Source organism: Mustela nigripes, chromosome 5 (genome assembly GCF_022355385.1).
Source record: "Mustela nigripes isolate SB6536 chromosome 5, MUSNIG.SB6536, whole genome shotgun sequence".
NCBI lineage: Eukaryota > Metazoa > Chordata > Mammalia > Carnivora > Mustelidae > Mustela > Mustela nigripes.
In genome coordinates this window covers 2,080,823-2,095,541 of record NC_081561.1, presented here as the reverse complement: position 1 = coordinate 2,095,541, position 14,719 = coordinate 2,080,823, and the positions used below count along the sequence as shown (strand labels likewise).

The window sequence follows — 14,719 nt, the reverse complement described above, 5'->3', positions numbered from 1 at the left end:
GGTAATCCTACTCTTACTAGATCAATGTGATAATATTATACAATTGTTTTTAATATTTTCATCTATATTTTAAAATTTTGAAACCACAAAAAAACTGAGAGAGAAATTTCAAATCCATTACAAACAGTCTTCTTTTCTTTGAACCATTGAGAGTAGGTTGCCAACCTGATGCCCCATCACCCCTGGACTTCTGTGTGTATTTCCTGTAAACAATGGTATTCTCCTACATAAACACAGTACAGTGGTATTCTCCTACATAAACACAGTACAATCATCAAAATTAGGAAATTCACAATGATAGGTTACAACTCTCTAATCCTCAGATTTCATTTGAGTTTTGCCAGCTGGGCCAATGATATGCTTTATACCAAAATGATCTAGTTTATAATCATGTGTTGCATTTATGTGCTCTGTTACACAGATTTTGGAGTGAAATTTTTGGAATGTTTGCAAGATTTTTCTGAAGTCCTTTATTATAGATGGAAAAAATTTTTTCTGGTAATTTTTTATTGTGTTAAAACATATATACACATACACAAAATTTGCTATTTTAACCATTTTTAAATATACATTTCAGTGACAATAAATATATCCACAATGTTATACAACTATCACCACCATCCATCTCCAGAACTTTTTCATCTTCCCCAACTAAAACACGGGACCCATTAAACAGTAACTTGCCATCCATCCCTCCCCCCAGCCCCTGGCAAACACCATTCTACTTTATATCTCAAAGAATTTGCCTACTCTTGGTACCTCATATAAATCAAGTTATATAGTATTGGTCCTTAGTGTTTGGCTTATTTCATAAAACTCAATATATTCAAGATTGATTCATGTTGTAGCCTATATCATCATTTCATTCCTTTTTAAAATTGAATAATATTCCATTATATGTATATGCTACATTTTGTTCATCCATTCATGAACACTGGGTCCCTTCCAGATTTTGGCTATTGCAAGTCATGCTGCTGTGACATGGATATACTGATATTCACTCGAGTTCCTTCTTTCAGTTCTTTTGAATATATAGTTAGGTGTAGAATTTCTGGGTCATATGATTATGTTTAACTTTTTGAGAAACTGCCAAACTGTTTTCCAAAATCCATTTTTGAAATATAAGAAAGGATTTCTACTTTGAGCTGTGATAGAATGACAGAAATCAGATTAAATCTCCTATCTTAAAAAAAAAAAGGAAACTATATAAAATATATGAAGTAGTTGTTTTAGACATTGGACAATAGGTAGTGCAGGTCTGTGATCTTTGATAGAAAAGAAACAAATGAGGTGACCCCTGCAATCACTCTGGGCCTCTTCCTGGAGGCACAGTCTTAACCATGAAACATGAAAGAGGCACTCCAACAGAGAAAACTGTTTTGCTGAGTTGAGGAGGTAGAGGTCAGAATTTAGAGTCTGAGTCAACGAACATTAGGGGGCAGAGTTCTAGAAAAGTGGGCTCTCCAAAGAAAAACCTCCAGAAATCTGTATAAGGACCCCATTCAGTTTGTATTAAATAATAAGAAGTAACTTAGATGAAGAACTCTCTGGGAGCTGGGAACTGAGCATTCTTCAGAGCTTACTCAAGTCTAGGAATCATTTGCATTTCAGCCAGTCTCAGTGGAGAGAACTTTTTCATCACTCAGAGAAGTGATACCAATTCTAAAGCACTATGTCTCAATAATGTGGCTAATCCTGAGAGTAAAGGCTACTCCAGACTTAGACTAACAAACTTTAAGTACAAACTTCAAAAGGACACAAGGAACAAACCTCTACCATAACAAAGCCCAGCATTCTTCAAAAGAAGAGAGTAAAATCTAGACTCATAACATAAATTTCTTAACATTCAACATTCAATAAAAAAGAATGAGTAGGACTGTCAAGAAGCAGGAAAATATGGCCTATAACCAAGAGAAAAACCAATCAGTAAAAACATTCTGGGGAATAATAGAGATGATGTTATAAGCACTCAGAGATGTTAAAAAGCTATTATAACTACACTCAAATATCTTAAGAAAAATATGGGTTTAGTGAGAAGAGTGAGAAAATATATATTTAAACATAGCTAGATGGAGCTTCTAGAGATGGAAAATTAAATATCTGAAATGAAAACTTCACTGTTGGTATCAAGAACAGATTAAATATTGCAGAAGAAAGGATTGTTGAACTATAAGTATATAGAAGTATAATATTAGAAATTATCCAAGATGAAACATGGAAGAAAAAAAAAAAGGCTGGAGAAGGAAAAAAAAAATAAAAGAGAACAAACAAAAAATAACAGAGTCTCAGTGATCTGTGAAACAATATCAAGCTACCTAACATGTGTAACTGGAGTCCCAGGAGGAAAAGTGGGTAGATCACAGAGGAAAAATTAAATATTGGCCAAAATCTCCCCAAATTTGGTGAAAACAATAAAATCACAGATCTTTAAGAGACACTGTATCCCAAACAGGATTAACACAAAGAAAATTTCACCAGGGCCCATCATAGTCAAATTACTGAAAATAAATGCTGAAGAGAAACTTTTAAAGGCAGCCAGAGAAAAAAGAGAACTGTTTACAAAGGAACAGATAAAAGAAAGTTTTGTTATCAGAAACTATGTAAGACGAAAGACAGTGGAGTAACAGTTTTAAACTGCTGAAAGAACCCTACAACCTAGAATTCTATACCCAGAGAAGCTGTTTCAAAAATGGAGGTGAATTAAAGATTATTTTCAGACAAACAAAGGCCAAAATAGAACATTGATAGCAGACATTTAGAGAAAAGAAAAATGATAAGAGTTCTAGGTGTGGATTTCTAGGGGGGAATGAAGATCAAAAGAAACAATAAATATGTTGGAAAACAGAAAAGGTTTTTTCCCTCATTTTAAAATTTCTTTAAAAAGAAATTGGTTAGAAGCAAAAATCATAATGCTTATTATGAAATTTCTAATATGCATAAATAAATTATATGACAACAGTAGCATAAAGTATGGGGCAGGATAGAAGCATTTCATTATTTTATTGTTTGTAAGATTCTTAAACTAGATGCAAATTGATATAAAATTATTCAGAGATAATCTGAAGTAAGTTGAAGTGCATACTACAAACTCCAGAGAAACTACTAAAAACAAAATAAAAAGTAGCAATAAAGCAATAGTAGAGTTAAAAATGGAGTCCTTAAAAAGTGTTTCATCTAAAAGAAAGAAGAAGAGACAATAGGAACAAATAACAGATGGGACAAATATAAAACAAATAACTATATTGATGATTAGGTCCATTAAATTCTCTAAAAACAAAGAAACAATTTGTTGCACTTGATAAAAAAGCTATATGCCATCTACAAGAGACACACATTAAATATAAACATACACGTGAAAAATAAAAAGATGAAAAGAGAGAAAATGCAAACACTAATCCATAGGGATCTGGAATGGCTATATTTATATGTGACAAATTAGACTTCATCAAATTAGAAGGTATGAGTCATTTCATAATTTAAAAGGGATCAATTCATCATGAAGACATAGCAATTTTAAATGTATATATACCTTATTACCATTAGTTCAAAATACTAACAGAACTGAGGAAAAATAGACAAACCTTATATTTGAGTACTTCAACACTCTTCTGTGGATAGAAAAAACTAGAACAACATAATAAGTCTACTTGACCAAATTGACATTCTTAGAACATACCACCCCCCTAGCCCAGAGCAGCAGAATACATATATGTTCAAATGTACCTGTAACATTCACCATATAGACCATATTCAGTGCCATAAGAGAAGTTTATAAATTTTGAAGTATTAAAATTACAAGAAGATGTTTTCTGACCAAAATGAAATTCAATTAGAAATTAACAACCAAAAAAAAAAAAAATGTTTAAGATCCCCAAGCATTTGGAAACTAAACAACACACTTCTAAGTAATTCACAGGCTAATGAAGAAACCACAAAGGAAATTATAATATATTTTAAACTAAATGAAATGGGAACAGCATGCCAAAATTTGTGGGATCTAGCTAAAGCAGTGCTTCAAGAGAAGTTTGTGACTTTGAGCACCAATATTGAAAAAAAAAAAAGATCCCGAACCAGTTGTCCATTGTAAGAAGTAACTTCCCTTGTAAGAAGCCAGAAGAAGAGCAAACTAAACCCAAAGCAAACAGAAAGAAGAATTGATAAATGTAAGAAGAGAGATTGATGAAATAGCAGAAAAACTGGAGAAAAATCAGTGCAACCCCAACCTGGATAAACTTTCATCCAGACTGATCAGGGGAAAAAGAGAAGACATATTATATGTATTAGAAATGAAAGAAGAAACATCACTACAGATCCTGCAGATATTAACAGAATAATAAGGATATATTATGAAAAACTTCTGTCAGTGAGTTTTTCAAACTAGAGGAAATGGACAAATTCTGTAAAAGATACAACATTGCCAAAACTGACTGAAGAGAAAAATAGAAGTCTTGGTTCTATCTCTTAGAAAACTCAATTTTGAGTATTTAAGAAAGAAAATAATACCCTTCCTATAAACACTTAGAAAAGAGAATACTTCCTAACTCATTTTATTTGGCCAACATTATCCTGATACTAAACACAAAAACTGTTTAAGTGTGTGCAGACTAGTATTCCACATAAACACAGAAACAAAAAATCATTACAAAAATATTAGCAAATTGAATCTATCAGTATATAAAAAGTTGATATATCATGACCAAGTGGGATTTGTACTAGGAATCCAAAATAAGTTTACAATTTAAATATCAACATAATTCACTGTATTTTAAAAAACGGAAGAGAGAAACCATGTGATTTTTTTCAATAGTTATAGAAAAAGCATTTGAAAAAAATTTAATGACTATTTATTATTAAAGGAAAAAAAAACTTTCAACACACTAGGTAGGAACTGAAGGAAATTTCCTCAAGTTGAGGATGCTGAAACAGCTAGAGCTCTCATACATTAGTGATGAAATATAAATGGTACAACCACTTTGAAAAACAGTTTGGCTTTCTTAAAAAATCAAATCTATATTTATCACATGACCAGCAATTTTCCCAGGCATTTACCAAAGAAAAATGAAAATGTATATCTACATAGAGTCTTATACATGAATATGTTTAATGGCTTCATTCCTAATAAAGCATTGCCTTCTCTAACATTCAATCAACGAGTAAATGAATAAACAAATGTTATGTATCTGTACAGTGGAATACTATTTAGTTACAGAAAGGAGTGGACTAGGATGAATTTTAAAATCTAGTGATTTTAAAATCAAGCATCATTACTTAGTGAAAGAAGGTCAGCCACAATTATACAGTATGTACTGTATAATTCTATCTATATGATATTCTTGGAAAGAATAATTTGGACTGATCGAAAGCCAATCAGTGATTTTTTGAGTGAGATGGACTGAGTTTGGGTTGATGACTGGGAAAAAGAACAGGGAAATCTTTTAAGGTGGTAGAAATGTCTCATATCTTGACTATAGTGGTGATTGGATGAATGCAGGCATTTTTCAAAACTCATCAAACTATACCCTTGTTAAATATTTTATTATTTGTAAAATATACCTCAATATAATTGATTTTTTTAAATAAAAGGATTAGAAAACAAGGAACTTTAAGAGCCTATCATCAAGGAATATTTAAGTGAATTTAATAAAGTGTTATCACACTATTTGAAATAATGCTTAAGAGGACTTTGAATAACATAAAGTATGATGACAACAATCTTAAACTAAAAAAAAAAAAAAGGATACAAGTTTAGATCTGTTGTATGATCTAAACTCTCTAAGACTATGCCTATAAAAGATTAGAGGAAAACGTGCCAAAAATTTAACAATGGCACTTTCTACATTGTAGAATGTAGAAAGTGTGTGTGTGTGTGTGTGTGTGTGTGTGTATAGTGAATGTTTATATCTACTATATATATTGCTCTGTATCCAAACTGTCTGTGAGGAACTTGTATCCTTTTTTAGTGAGAACTCATGTTATACACATTTTTTAAAAATATCAGGTAGTATTATAAATGAATCCCCAAAGAAGACTCTTTTTTTTAAATTTTTTAAAAGATTTTATTTATTATTTGACAGACAGAGATCACAAGCAGGCAGAAAGGCAGGCAGAGAGAGTGAAGGGGAAGCAGGCTCCCCACCGAGCAGAGAGCCTGAAGTGGGGCTAGATCCCAGGAGCCTGAGATCATGACCTGAGCTGAAGGCTTAGGCCTTAACCCACTGAGCCACCCAGGTGCCCCAAGAAGACTCTCCTTTGGAAAAGTGGATGAGACTTGGCCTTTCTCCCATCTTGAAGATAATGTTTGCAGTCACCAGGCCATTCTCTGACCTGTACTCCCATGATCCAAATGCCTATTTTCTGACCTAGCACAGTCCCTCACAAAGTAGGATGCTATTCCAGGAGATGTCGATGAAAGCATTCCATGTCTAGTTCATTTAGAAAATACTGAATATTATAAACCCCCTTGGAGAATTGCCAGTAAAGAAACTGTTTAACTTTGTTTAATTCAGCATTTTCCAAGCTTAATTTTTAAGTTTATATTAAAAGCTTACACAAACAAGAGTTCTGTGGATCACCCTCTGGGAAATGTTCTTCTGTCATTCAAACCTGAATACCAGATACCTATTAAGTCTGACTCCTTCCCTGTCTTCAGAAGTAGTACTTGCCATTGGCAGTTTCTCCGAAAAGGTACAGTAAAGCAGTTGAGTCGGTTTTACTAAAATCTATTTCAAATTTCAGGCAGTGGACTTCATTTTGTTTCAAAAGGCACACTAACCACAAATCAAGCTTTTAGTGGTATATTAAAAATTGTCTCTGAGTGGTATATAACATTTTGGTAAAGTACAAAGTTTTTTTTCCAAATTCTTCCAGAAAAAAGAGATTGATATGAGGTGCTAATCACTTTGTCACTTTTGTAAGAGTCTTCTGGGTGGCCGAGCATCACCCTGGCAGCACTCACCTGCCTAGTGCCCAGGACCTGCTCCAGGTCTTTCTGTGTTATACCATTGGAGTTGTGGGAACAGAATGCTTACAGTGCATATTCTTCATAGTTTGTCTGAAAATATCAAATTCCTTCTCAGGGCTAGATAATAAAATCATGATGGTTTTGTGAATGCTGTCTGCAAGTTCTGTTCTATTGTTTGTTTTTTTTCAATTTCCTTCCTCTGGATCTTCTTAGGGCCCCATGCATCAGCATACCGATCTCAGCTGGAGGAAGAGCAGGGAAGCCACAGGCAATTTCATGTGCTAAGGCCAAGCCTGCTCCTTGGGCTTCAGAGTCCCTGCTGCAGCTGTGAGCTCTGACAGGCCAGCAAGTTCTTCTTGGGAACAGTGTCCACACAGTCAGAAAGCAGGCAGAAAGGAGCAAAGAAAACACACTGAGATCTAAACAAAGCTGGGAAGGCCAAGGATAGTATTGTACCTCAGTAACTCATAGATTATAATTTGCAGAAATATGCTTTTCTAAACTCTTCAGGAGGGCAGACCTCTTTCTCCCAAGGATGCTGTTTTCATTTCTTTATATCAGACTTCCTAGCTTTCATTCCGAAGACATTCGTCCTTCTGTCTACACAGCCTGGCATGCTATTGTGTTGTAAAAGCACCATCTTCCCATCCTCGTGCCACATCCCCTGAGCTTGAATCCCAGCCCCATAGCTACCAAAGAGAGTCATTTACGATCACTGTGTCTCCATTTTCCCACCTGCAAAATGGGGATAATAGAATACTGACTTCACAGGGATGAGGTAAAGAGTAAATGGACTAAAAATATATGAAGCCCCTAAAACAGTGCCCGATGCTTCAAAGCTCTGTATAAGTGTTTGCGATTAATAAATGGGTAATTGACTGAAAATAAGGGATAAATAAAATGTGAGAACAGTAACATTAGACAACTGGTTTTATGTGTGGAGACGAGAAATGTTTTACGTTGGTGTGACCAGGCAGAACTGAGTGCAGACACTCATTGGAGAAAGGTCACTGCAGGGGAAAGAACACACTTGCCCACCTGTAGGTGGATAGAGGTTGTGGACATAATGAGACATCTCTTCGTCTCTAACTCCTGACCCCTCCTGAGAAGTAATGGGCTATTTATCAGAATTAGGACACCTTTTTACTCAAACTCTTTCCTTTGAAATTCTGTGAATGGCTTGGGTTCTCTCAAAATGAAGACTTTTTTATTATATCATGTTAGTCACCATACAGTACATCATTAGTTTTTGATGTTGTGTTCCATGATCCATTGTTTGCATGGAACACCCAGTGTTCCATGCAATCCATGCCTTCCTTAATACACACCATCAGGCTCACCCATCCCCCACCCCTCTAAACGCTCAGTTTGTTTCCTAAAGTCCATAATGTCTCATGGTTTACCTCCCTCTCTGATTTTACCCCCTTCACTTTGCCCATCCTTCTCCTAATGTCCTCCATGCTATCCTTATGTTCTGCCAATAAATGAAACTATATAATGATTGACTTTCTCTGCTTGACTTATTTCACTCAGCATAATCTCCTCCAGTTCCAACAATGTTGATGAAAAAGTTGGGTATTCATCCTTTCTGGTGACTGAGTAATGTTCCATTGGGTACATCTTCTTTATGCATTCATCTATTGAAGAACATCTTGGCTCTTTCCACAGTTTGGCTATTGTGGACATTGCTTCTATGAATATTGGGGTACATGTGGTCCTTCTTTTCACTATATCTGTATCTTTGGGGTAAATATCCAGTAGTGCAATTGCTGGGTCATAGGATAGTTCTATTTTTAATTTTTTGAGGAACTTCCACACTATTTTCCAAAGTGGCTGCACCAACTTGCATTCCCACCAACAGTGTAAGAGGGTTCCTTTTCTCCACATCCTCTCCAGCATTTGTTGTTTCTTATCTTGTTAATTTTGGCCATTCTAAATAGTGTAAGGTGGTATCTCAATGTGGTTTTGATTTTAATTTCCCTGACAACTAATGATGATGAACAGTTTTTCATGTGTCTGTTAGCCATTTGTATGTCTTCTTTGGAGAAGTGTCTGTTCCTGTCTTTTACAATAGCACCAAAAACCATAAGATACCTTGGAATAAACCTAACCAAAGAGGTGAAGGCTGTATACTCTAGGAACTACAGAACACTCAGGAAAGAAATTGAAGAAGGCACAAAAAGATGGAAAAACATTCCATGCTCCTGGATTGGAAGAAAAAACATTGTTAAAATGTCTGTGCTGCCCAGAGCAATCTATACTTTCAACGCCATCCTGATCAAAATACCAATGGCATTTTTCAAAGTGCTGGAACAAACAATTCTAAAATTTGTATGGAACCAGAAAAGGCCCTGAATTGCCAAAGAAATGTTGGAAAAGAAAAACAAAGCTGGAGGCATCACATTGCCTGATTTCAAGCTAGATTATAAAGCCATGATCGCCAAGACAGCATGGTACTGGCACGAAAACAGGCACATAGACCAATGGAACATAATAGAGAGCCCAGAAATGGACTCTCAACTCTATAGTCAAATAATTTTGACAAAGCAGAAAAAAATATCTAAGGAAGAAAGACAGTGTTTTCAGTAAATGGTGCTGGGAAAACTGGACAGCTATATACAGAAGAATGAAACTCGACCATTCTCTTACACCATACACAAAGTTAAACTCAAAATGGATGAAAGGAATCCATCAAAATCCTAGAGGAGAACACAGGCAGTAACCTCTTCGACACTGGCCACAGCAACTTCTTTGAAGACACATCTCCAAAGGCAAGGGAAACAAAAGCGAAAATGAACTTTTGGGACTTCAAGAAGATAAAAAGCTTCTGCACAGCAAAGGAAACAGTCAACAAAACAAAGAGGCAGCTCATGGAAAGGGAGAAGATATTTGCAAATGACACTACAGACCAAGGGCTGTTATCCAAGATCTATAAAGAACTTCTAAAATGCAGATGTGGAATCAGTAGATCCAGGCAGGGCCTGAGATTCTGAATCTCTAACAAGATCCTAAGTGATGCCCGTGCTGCTAGTCCACAGAACACACTTTGAGTAGCAAAGCCTGAGAGAATTATAGAATCTCAGGTTTGACATGAACCTTGACAATCATTGAGGCCAATCCCTTATCACTTTCTACCTTGTTATTAGTCATCTCTGATTCTGCCTTCCCTGGTAGGCTAGACAGTGGGCTCCTTCAGAGAATTATTTAATTCTAGTTCCCTTCCATTCCTTTCATTCTGCCCAATATAGTGTCAGACATTTAGTAAAATAAAACAAAAATCAACAATTTAATTTATGGAAAAATAATTTTTGGAAATTGGAGGATTTGATTTTAGGGTTGTCTTGAAGGGGCGAAGGAGTACTTGCTTAAAAATGAAAAGACTTAAAAATTCCAGAGCTTTCCATGAGAACAGTTCAGTGAGCACCTGCAACTGGTTTGTTCCTTTTCTTCTTTTTCCATCCTATCCCTTCCATCTCCAGTACTCATAATATCGCCTAAGTGCCAGATGAATTTAATTGCAATTGGATTGAATTTATCATCTGATAAACTGAGGTAAAAAGAGTGCTCTGGACTTTCCATTTCTGTCATTAATAAATTCAGGAATGCACTAAGATGAGATGAAGAAATCTAAAACCCAAAAGTCATACACCCCCTTTTTCTTTCATATGGCTTGGAAAAGGTAGACCAATAGATGACTGGAACCTCTAAAGAATAAAGCCAAAGTTTCTGGAAATTGCTTCTGTTCCTACTGACTAAAGCAATCCCTAATATGAGATGAGATGCTATGCTCATAATACAAGTCATGTCAGAACCTAAGGAACTTTGGTTTATTTATTAATCATTAGGTACCGAATCCTACCCATTCTTGATGAATCAAGTTCTTACAAATGAACTAATCATTTACTTTATAAATTAGTTTGCTTACCTCAAAAACATTATAATAGCAATCTGTCAAAAATAACCTGAAAATTGGAGAATGTCCAGGAGCTTATCTTTTTGGAAAAAGTAACATGCTTTCCTATAACATTTTACATTTTAAAACATTTGACATTGCTTAATCCCAAGACTGTGGAAGTCCATAAACCCATGACCAATGTCCTTATTTGTAGTATTCTTGAGGTAGTTTTGCTTCTGAATTGTAATATGTAGAGCAAAAAATTTTAATTTGAATTACTTTGTATAAATCGTTTTTCATTCACTTATGTTTTCTTTCTTATTTAAGCTAGCTGACTTATAAATTTATTTTCCATAAAAAAAATTTTGCAGGAATCTAACATTTATTAAAGAAATCAAAGAAGGTATAGGCAAAGTATGGTCTTTTTTGTTTTAAATACAATGCTGCAGGTTGAAAATTTAAACAAAAATTAAAAGTGTACCTTTGTAATGTAATTTAGTCATCTAGATTATCTTTATGCCCTCAATTTCCTACTTTATAGAAGATACGTCATGTTTCATCTTCTGTGGATTTAAAAATGTATTGTGGATTACTTATATTGGGATTGAGGGGGTTTTTATACCTTTTAAATATAGAATTCATGTTGCTTTTATTTTTTTAATATTTGTAAGATTTAATTTATTTAATTGTCAGAGAGAGGGCACAAGCAGAGGGAGTGGCAAGCAAAGAGAAAAGCAGGCTCCCTGCTGAGCAAGGAGCCTGATGTGGAGCTTGATCCCAGGACCCTGAGATCATGACCTGAGCCAAAGGCAAACGCTTAACCAACTGAGCCACCCAGGCATCCCTTCATATTGCTTTTAAATGACCCTCTGAAGGCTTTATTAAAATGCATACATAAGAAATCAATATCCTCCACTCTGCAGCAGAAAAAAACTTAACATCTTAGTCTGTGAAAATATGTGCACTTTGTGTTTGTGTTTTCTCAAGGAATCAACATGACATTTTATTTTTAGGGGTGTTCTATTGAGCTCCAAAAGTTATGAAGGATGATATAAAATAAATCCTTTTTTTTTTTTTTTTAGTGTGTGAAATATCCACGCTAATGAAATCTTAAATATAATAAAAGTATTTATAGTAGGAAGGAGAGACAAGTGATTGAGCATTTTTAGGAGTCAGAATTTTCTTTTGTTTTTAAGGAAGTGAAACTGAACTCAAAATAGCCTTGAAGATAGTCAGATCCAGGACTTGGTAGTCTATCAAGGCTCTCTTTGCTTCTTGGAATGCTGCCTTCATTCCCTCAACATGTCCCTAATGCAGAGGACATCACATTTCTGGGGACATAGAATAACATGGTGAATGAAGAAAAGAACCTTTTGACAGTTATCCGTGTGGAAACCTCCTGAGGAGGGATTCTGACTGGGCCCACTGGGCCCATGGTAACCTCTACACCATTCACAGAATCCAGAGTTATTTCCTAGGTCCCGCCTGTTGTTAGGGATAGAGAATTCTGTGCTTGGCAGCCCCATAGAAGTCGCTGATCTAACCCAGGAAAGGATCAAGGTCCTTCCCCCAACAGGGGATGTTATTTCTAGAAGAAAGGCAGAAAGTGGTATTCAGCAGGGAAAAACAACATGTTCACATAGCATTTAATGATCATTTAGTATGAGCCCAAAAATGTGCTATGAGCTGACCACTGACTCAGTTCAGTTCCAGGGCTTGGGGCACTGTTCTCACTGAGAAGGAAACTGAGGCACAATGAAGTTAAATATCCTCCGAAGGTTACTCAGCTAAGTGAGGGGTAGAGCCAATGTGTAAACTGAGCATTTTCTGACTCAAGAGTCCCTTTCTTTATATTGCACTTTTCCTCCTACTTGTTTCCATCCTTTAAAAAAAATACTCTGAATGTGATGGTTGCATGCTAACAGTGGAGTCACATCATAGGCAAACAACTTGAAAAACCAGATCCAGGCCCAAATGCCTCTATGAAAAAGAAGCCCCAACCAGAATGCCAAGAGAGCAAAAGAAGTTAAATCTTGGCTTGTGAACCCTCACAAGCCCAAGTTCTGGTGGAAAAAGCAAGATTTGAAGGTTCTTCCAAGGATAATCTTCACTCTCTGCAGTTTTGTTTCTAAGCTCTTCCACTAGAAGCAAATCCCCCCTAACTGTAGCATCGCTCTGTTTCCTTGAGCACCTGCTGTCCTTTGAGATCTGCAGTTGTAAGTGAATGAGACAGGCCGGGTGTCTGTCTCAGTCACCATTGTCCTCAGTGCTTACAACAGCTGACCTATGATACCTTCTTACTTGAGTCCAAATGGATATCCAAAAGCCACTGTCCAGAAAAACCTTCCAAGAATGCTCCTTATCACCCTAACTTGCCCAAGTTAGGTTCATCATGGGTCTGTCTTTCCTGGTGGTATCAGCTACAGAGAAGCCACTCTGCTTCTTACCCCTGGGAGCTACTAGGGAGGGATGATAAGGACCTTACTGCACACAAGGGTGTGGCGATGGAGCATATGGGCTCACCTGAGAAAGACTTAGAATCAGTAGGATTTGGTGAACAATTGACTCTAGAAGGTTAGGGAGAGCTTCATTAGTGGTGCTGTCATTAAGACAGAAAACTTTCTGTCCTCCCACAGTTTGCCTGCTGGGCTTTATGTGCCTTTATGGATATTTTCTCTAGTATATGTGCTGCCGAAGCGAGCACAATGGATATTTTCTCTAAACCAAACTTTTCCTTCAACCTCATTATTACAGGAGTGTCATATCAGACACACAATCAGCATCTGGAGCGTTCTCACTTTAGCTCTTTTAAGATCTGTTAATCACTTTTCAATTCTGTTACTGTTTTTGAAATTATCTTGTAATTTTCACTGGAAATGCTTGGAAAATGTGTTGCCATCTGTATGTTTAGACTTGGTACCAGTATTTACTCTTGTGTCTTTGATATCATTTGAGTGAGTTTTGCTTTGAATTTATTAGAAAATAGTACATCCATTTCAGTGTAGGTGAGTTAAAGACACTTGGGAGCAGATCAGTACCAAGTACGATCCTGATATCATGTAAGGTGATATGCTGGACAATTAAGTTCCCATTTGGTCACTTGTATTGACAAGGCATCCTTGTGACAACAAATGTGTTCTTCCAAGGGTGTTTGTTTATTTGGAGGAAGGTGCATTGTTGGCTTTGTTTTTAGTGTAATGTTTTGCCTTACACTTTCCCATCAACTTATTACTAAATAATGTGAAAAGGAAGCACTTTTCTCCTACAATTAAAGTGACGGGAGCATAAGCTAAACTGGCAAATCCTTCTCTTGACTAATTTTCTGTCATTAATCTTATTAAATTTTAAGAAGAGGGTTGTAAGAGTAGCCTGCATACTTATGAGCCACCACTGTCTGTGCTGGGGGAAAAAAAGACGTTTTGGCCAATGGAAATATTTATCATACTTCGTGGCACTCTGTCTACATTTTAAGTAATAACGGCAAGGGGCAAAAAATTACTATACATTTAAAAAGAAACCCATTTCCGGGCACCTGGGTGGCTCAGTGGGTTAAGCCGCTGCCTTCGGCTCAGGTCATGATCTCAGGGTCCTGGGATCGAGTCCTGCATCGGGCTTTCTGCTCAGCAGGGAGCCTGCTTCCCTCTTTCTCTCTGCCTGCCTCTCTGTCTACTGTGATCTCTGTCTGTCAAATAAACAAATAAAATCTTTAAAAAAAAAAAAAAAAAAAAAAGAAACCCATTTCCAAAATCGTTCTGGCTGAGATAACAAGTCATTTTGTGCTCATGCATATACTTCCCCTAACGGGGAATTGCTCCCTGGTGGTTGTGATTTCTGGCCCTTGGGCCTTGAGGATGAGGGTGAGG

General features: G+C 36.2%; 1 protein-coding gene across 2 annotated transcripts in view; it reads left to right on the top strand.

The window, feature by feature from the left end:
- The window catches only part of GMDS (GDP-mannose 4,6-dehydratase), a 617,806-nt gene that overhangs the window by 495,733 nt on the left and 107,354 nt on the right, over nt 1-14,719 (top strand). The gene's annotated exons all lie outside the window — the stretch shown is intronic.